A 7,522-nucleotide genomic window follows, 5' to 3' on the forward strand; every position below is an offset into this window, starting at 1 on the left:
ACTGTACCCTTTCAACTTTATTTACATCTTTCCTGTAGGTAAGAGACCAAAACCTAGATTAGGCCTCACCCACATCTCATACAACTTCAACATAACATCCCATCTCCTGTACTCGCCACAGACATCCACAAAAACAGAAAAGAACCTCAAAGAATGAATGACAGGATAATGTTAGAACCTCAAAGCCCTCTCTCCTCCCTCCCACTCACAAGCAGCAGTAAAGCATCAGCCCTCCCCTCTTATTTCTGCAAAAAACATCAGCACCCACCACTTACTAAGAAGTGATAGCAAAGCCCTCAAAGAAAGACCATGATCTGCCATCCAGTAAATCTATTGTTCACCCAACAATTTGCAATAGGTCAGCATATTGGGACAGGAGTTGGAATGTTATGCTGAACTTGTATATGATGTTGCTGAGGTTCAATTCGGTGTAGTGGGTGCACTTCCGGTCACCTACCTACAGCAGCCACAGTTCTGCCCGCTATGCCACTGGTGTTTAAGGGAGCAATGAAGGTCCTCCATCTCTGGGCTTCCTTCATTATGTCAGTAGCTCAGTTTTCACCGTTGTCAGTCATGCAAGTCCCAAGTGGAGACTCAGATCTGTTGCACTCAGATGTAGCAGGAATCTTCATTGCTGTTTCCTTAACAGATTTGAGTGACCAGTCACGGTTGCTAGCCCTGAGATGAACCCACGAACCTGGACCACTTTTCTCTGTTGGGCATGGGTGGCCCTATCACAAGCCAAAGCATAAAGCCCTGACTCCAACCAACATGGGTCTCTGGGTCAGTGAGGCACATAAGACTCCAAAACCCTGTGACAAGGTTGTGGTTCTCTTGGACCTACCTAGCTGTGTGCATACATCTACTGATGCTTCTAGACAGTGATGTTCCTGGAATCATCGGGTGTTTCGGGTCTTTCAACATCATTCACCCTCCTCCAGGTGACCCAGCCGGGGCTGATCAGACCCCAGCTTGTGACCAGATGGATAGCTACACATGACTCCATGGCTCCCCTCTCTTGAGCCACAGTCACCTTGAGGCCTTCTCTGCAGCATTGGTGGTACTGCGGATGGTTCTCCCCTTCCTCTCTCCCTCGATGCCCAAATTGCTGAAGGCTCTGGCTAAGGAATGGGCTGCGAATCCCCTACAACCAACTTCCACTGGGAGACGCCTCAATCCCCATCCAGCCTGCTGGCAGTCGCTGACCAGTCCTGTGTACTCGGAGAGCTTCCTTTCAAAGGTCTCTTCCAAGCGATCTTCCCTTGGGACTGTCAGCCCCAGCATCACCACTTGCTTGGTAGACTCAGACACAAGGACAATGTCTGGTCGCAGGGTGGGGCTGTGATATGGTTGGGGAACTTCAGCTGCCTTTCGAGGTCCACTAACAGCTGCCAGTCCCTTGCAGAGGTCAGGATACCTGCAGATGTTCTTTTGGCGGGTATTGGCTGCTCCCCAGCTCTGACAAAGGCAATGGTCTGCTTGGAGGGTCGGGACCACTTTCCCACTCAACTTCTGCGCTGATGGCTTTAGCAATGGTCTTCAGGACTTGATCATGCCTCCATCGGTACCGTCTCTCACCAAGTTCCCTTGTGCAGCCGCTGAGGATGTGCTCCAGGGTTCCTCGCTTGGAGCACAGTGGGCACTCTGATGACTCAGCTTTGCCCCACGTGTGCAGGTTTGATGGGCTTGGAAGCACATCGTACACTGCCTGGATGAGAAACTGGATGCGGTGTGGCTCGGCTTTTCAAAGCTCAGCTCAGGTCACTGTCCTCTCCACCGCATTCTCCCATCTTGTCCAAGCTCCCTGTTGCTTCATTCCCACTGCCTTGCAGGTTCTCCTCTCCTCCACTGCTGCTCTCACCTCCTCCTGAACTAGGCGGCACCTTTCCTTCCCTCTGATGGTGTCCATCTGGGGAGTTGGAAAGGATCCTGGCCCAGCTCGGCCTCGTGTGACCACTCCCACCAGCCTCCTGTGACGCAGCCTTTCCTCTGCTTCCTGCACAGCTTCCTCTGCCCTCCACTTCCTGCCAGTCCTCACTTGGATCCCCGCTCGAGCCACCTTCGAATCACTAGAGTCCCTGTACTATACCACTTCTCCCGCTCTTGTTCCTTGAATTCCTCTTCCAAGGATTTGAAGGGCAGTTGCAGTTTGTTGTGGTGTCCATAGAGTGTGATGCTGCTCAGGCTCCTTGGCAGCCCCAGCCATCTCCTGAGGTGGTTGCTAACCCTTCTTTCTAAGGTTTTGAATATTGAGACCGGAACTCCATAGACAAGGAGGGGCCACGGGATTCTGGGAAGAATGCCATGCTGATACACCCAGGCTTTGAACTTCCCAGGTAGGCCCGACTTGTACACAGATTTCAGGCAGCCATCCAACTCGGTGTAGGTCGCCTGAATGGATGCCGTGTCCCTTAAAGAGCAGTCAAAAACCTTACCCAAGCTCTTGACTGGCTTTTCTGTGATGGTTGGGATGGCTGTACCTGCAATGCTGAACCGGAACATGTCCTCCACCTTGCCTTTCCTCAGCACCATTGATCTAGATTTGGCTGGTTTGAAAGGCATCCGGGCCCACTCCACCAGCTTTTCGAGCCCCTGTGAAATCCACCGGCAGCCGGTGACTGATCCTGTGGTGACTGTGAGGTCATCCATGAACACCCTGATGGGTGGCTGCCGTTGAGCGGAATTCATTCTGGGCCCTCTGCACTCTGTTTCAGCAAACTTAGTGATCATGTTCATGGCTAGGGAGAACAGTGTCACTGAGATAGTGCACCCTGTGATGATGCCAATCTCCAACTTGTGCCAGCTTGATGTAATTGCTCCTGAAGATACCCTCATCCTGAAGTTGCTGTAATAATCAGCGATAAGGTCTCTGATTCTGCTGGGGACGTGATACCTGGTCACTGTGAGCTGCACCAGCTTGTGCGGAATGGAGCCATATGCATTTGCCAGTTCGAGCCACGGCACTGACAGGTTGCCGGTTACTTAAAGGGTTGACGGTGGATATGCAATGGCAAGCATTTAAAGATCGCATGGATGAACTACAACAATTGATCATCCCAGTTTGGCAAAAGAATAAACCAGGGATGGTAGTGCACCCGTGGCTGACAAGGGAAATTAAGGATAGTATCAATTCCAAAGAAGAAATATATAAATTAGCAAAAAAAAGCAGCACACCTGAGGACTGGGAGAAATTCAGAGACCAGCAGAGGAGGACAAAGGGCTTAATTAGGAAAGGGAAAAAAGATTATGAGAGAAAGCTGGCAGGGAACATAAAAACTGACTGTAAAAGCTTTTATAGATATGTGAAAAGAAAAAGATTGGTCAAGACAAATGTAGGTCCCTTAAAGTCAGAAACAGGTGAATTGATCATAGGGAACAAAGACATGGCAGACCAATTGAATAACTACTTTGGTTCTGTCGTCACTAAGGAGGACATAAATAATCTTCCGGAAATAGTAAGGGACCGAGGATCTAGTGAGATGGAGGAACTGAGGGAAATACATGTTAGTAGGGAAGTGGTGTTAGGTAAATTGAAGGGATTAAAGGCAGATTAATCCCCAGGGCCAGATAGTCTGTATCCCAGAGTGTTTAAGGAAGTAGCCCAAGAAATAGTGGATGCATTAGTGATAATTTTTCAAAACTCCTTAGATTCTGGATTAGTTCCTGAGGATTGGAGAGTGGCTAATGTAACCCCACTTTTTAAAAAAGGAGGGAGTGAAAAAGCGGGGAATTATAGACCGGTTAGTCTGACATCGGTGGTGGGGAAAATGCTAGAGTCGGTTATCAAGGATGTGATAGCAGCACATTTGGAAAGAGGTGAAATCATCGGACAAAGTCAGCATGGATTTGTGAAAGGAAAATTATGTCTGACAAATCTTATAGAATTTTTTGAAGAACTAGTAGAGTAGATAGGGGAGAGCCAGTGGATGTGGTATATTTAGATTTCCAAAAGGCTTTTGACAAGGTCCCACGCAGCAGATTAGTGTGCAAACTTAAAGCACACGGTATTGGGGGTATGGTATTGATGTAGATAGAGAATTGGTTGGCAGACAGGAAGCAAAGAGTGGGAGTAAACGGGACCTTTTCAGAATGGCAGGCAGTGACTAGTGGGGTACCGCAAGGCTCAGTGCTGGGACCCCAGTTGTTTACAAAATATATTAATGATTTAGACGAGGGAATTAAATGCAGCATCTCCAAGTTTGCAGATGACACGAAGCTGGGCAGCAGTGTTAGCTGTGAGGAGGATGTTAAGAGGATGCAGGGATACTTGGATAGGTTAGGTGAGTGGGCAAATTCATGGCAGAAGCAATTTAATGTGGATAAATGTGAGGTTATCCACTTTGGTTGCAAGAACAGGAAAGCAGATTATTATCTGAACAGTGGCCGATTAGGAAAAGGGGGGGTGCAACGAGACCTGGGTGTCATTGTACACCAGTCATTGAAGGTGGGCATGCAGGTACAGCAGGCGGTGAAAAAGGCAAATGGTATGTTGACATTCATAGCAAAAGGATTTGAGTACAGGAGCAGGGAGGTTCTACTGCAGTTGTACAAGGCCTTGGTGAGACCGCACCTAGAATATTGTGTGCAGTTTGGTCCCCTAATCTGAGGAAAGACATTCTTGCCATAGAGGGAGTACAGAGAAGGTTCACCAGATTGATTCCTGGGATGGCAGGACTTTCATATGAAGAAAGACTGGATCGACGGCTTATACTCACTGGAATTTAGAAGATTGAGGGGGGATTATATTGAAACATATAAAATTCTAAAGGGATTGGACAGGCTAGATGCAGGAAGATTGTTTCCGATGTTGGGGAAGTCCAGAAAGAGGGGTCACAGTTTAAGGATAAAGGGGAAGCCTTTTAGGACCGAGATGAGGTAAAACTTCTTCACACAGAGAGTGGTGAATCTGTGGAATTCTCTGTCACAGGGAACAGTTGCGGCCAGTTCATTGGCTATATTTAAGAGGGAGTTAGATATGGCCCTTGTGGCTAAAGGGATCGGGGGTATGGAGAGAAATCAGGTACAGGGTTCTGAGTTGGATGATCAGCCATGATCATACTGAATGGTGGTGCAGGCTCAAAGGGCTGAATGGCCTACTCCTGCACCTATTTTCTATGTTTCTATGCCCTTGTTCTCTCTGACCTCCCTGATGAGCTGTGTCACCACACCGGTGCAATCCAGTCAGCCCAACATCCCTGAAAAGCCCCCCTTCTGGACTGATGTATCGATATAGGTGTTCCTTGCTAGGTAGGTGCACAGCCAATTGGAAACAGTACTAAAGAAGATCCTCGCCTCGACACACAGCAGGGAGATGTTGTGAAACTGGTCTACCCGAGTGGCGTTTTCCTCCTTTGGGATCCACACTCCTTCCGCCATTCTCCACTATTCTGGGATCTTCCCCCTTCTGCAGAAGACTCACAGATTCTTCCACAGACACAACAGGAGCTTGGGGCAGTTTTTATACACTTTGTTCGAGGTTCTGCTTGGTCCTGGAGCCGAGCTTGCTCTTGCTCTGTGGACGACCTCACTGACTTCCTTCAGCTGCAGCTCTGACATGTCGAACTGCACATCTGGTTCGGGGGATGTTGCACTCTCCCAACTCCTGCTCTCTTTCAGGATCACCGTATACCTTCTTCAGATGTTGGTCTATGTCTTCCTGTGAACAGGCCAGTTTCTCACTGCGCTTCTGCCCCTGCAATTCCTTGGTGAACTTGAAGGGGTTGGCGATAAAGGCAGCATGTTTTCGGGCCCTTTCACGATGCTGTCTCCGATGCCACTCTGCCAGCGGAGGACCTTGATCTTCCTTTGTAGTATGCACGTCAGCTGGGCCAAGCCGATGCACTCCTCTTCTCCTGCCTCCTTGTACTGGGACTTCAGCGCTTTCATCTCCTGCCTAATGTTGTGGATCCTCAACGCTCTTTGGTTCTTTGAGTGGGGTGTTCTGGATCCTTTCTGTTCAGCTGCAATGCTGACCATGATTGTTGTTATGGCTTGCAACTTCCTATCGATGTCTCCCTTTGCCATTGCCTCCAGAAATTAGTTGACATCTTCATCAAACTGTTTCCACAGTGAAGTCATGTCAGCTGCAGGCCATTTGATCCGCCTCCTGTTAGACTTGATGTTGGAAGGATCAGCTTGCAACATTTGGAGGTTCCGGGCACTATGGGGTGACTCTGGGCCTGGCACCTCCTTCATCTCTCCAGGTTGGACTCCTGCGCATCTTGCTGCTCCTGCTCCCGCCAGACACTTCATCCTCACTTGGTGGATCTTCAAGCCGCGATCGTTCTTGCAGATTTTTCCATGTGCACACTGCTTGCTCATGGTCATTTGTTCATTGCCTGGGTCTGTTGCCGTCATGTCCATCCGACTGGGGTGTTCATCCTGCCCCCCCCCCCGGGGACCCCCGGGGGTATCTATCACTTAGATTCATTGTAGCTTTTGTGGGGACCCTCCTCTCAGAGGACTCACATTGGGTTGCCAGCCCGTTCTGTCCCAGTTGCCGTCTCTCCAAGCTGTCACTGACTCTCCAGTCATCACCACTCTTTCCCTGGTTGTCACTGATAAACTCAGGGTGTAAGCTGTGTGCATACATCTGCTGATGCTTCTGGACAGTGATGTTCCTGGAATCATCGGGTGTTTCGGGTCTTTCAACATCATACATCCTCCTCCAGGTGACCCAGCCGGGGCTGATCAGACCCCAGCTTGTGACCAGATGGCTAGCTACACATGACTCCACAGCCATCTTGAGGCCCTCTCTGCCGCATCGGTGGTATTGCCTACAGGAAAGATATCGATAAGATTGAAAGAGTACAGGGAAAATTTGAATTGAACCCAATCAATGATTGCTGGTGCCGTAACGTGATTTTGCCAGCTGCTACACTAGCATCCCATGTTGAGGGCAATAAACAGCCCCTTCAGCCCACAATGTAGAAAAGGATTTTGTAGAAGAGAGAATCTGGGTCATGATTTGAGTCGGCTTCTTACGGTGCCTGTGTTTGCAGTATATAAAAACACAAATAAGCTAATTATTTTAGTTAATTTTATCCTAAAGGGCAAAGCATATGGTGAATGAACACAGAAGGAAAACAATGGGAAAGAGTTGAAATAGTTTTGCCATTGGGTGAGAAAATAAAATGCTTTAATTTTTAATGATTTAAATGCTTGTCTCTCTGGATATTGATTTTTACTCTCAGGATTTTACATTTTTTCAGTTAGAAGAGCACACTTGTTCCTATTCTAATCTTCTCTTTATTGTCTTTATAGGTTGGAATGTAAGTATCAAAATTCAAAGTACAAAAGAAATTTTATTGTCAAACTACAAATATGTCACCATATACAACCCCAAGATTCATTTTCTTGCGGGCATATTCAAAAAATCTATAGAATAATGACCAGCCAACCTAGTGCATTCAACCAGAGTGCAGAAGACAACAAACTGCAAATACAGAAGGAAGAAATAATAGTTATAAATAAATAAGCAATAAATAGAATAGTGAGATGAAGAGTCCTTGAAAGTGAGTCC

At 47.8% G+C, this 7,522-nt stretch overlaps 1 pseudogene; it reads right to left on the reverse strand.

Moving 5' to 3' along the window:
* Positions 1-990: 990 nt before the first annotated feature.
* Positions 991-6,357, reverse strand: LOC132393866 (uncharacterized; annotated as a pseudogene).
* Positions 6,358-7,522: the final 1,165 nt, after the last annotated feature.

The sequence above is a fragment of the Hypanus sabinus genome, chromosome 5, assembly GCF_030144855.1.
Source record: "Hypanus sabinus isolate sHypSab1 chromosome 5, sHypSab1.hap1, whole genome shotgun sequence".
NCBI classification, from domain to species: domain Eukaryota; kingdom Metazoa; phylum Chordata; class Chondrichthyes; order Myliobatiformes; family Dasyatidae; genus Hypanus; species Hypanus sabinus.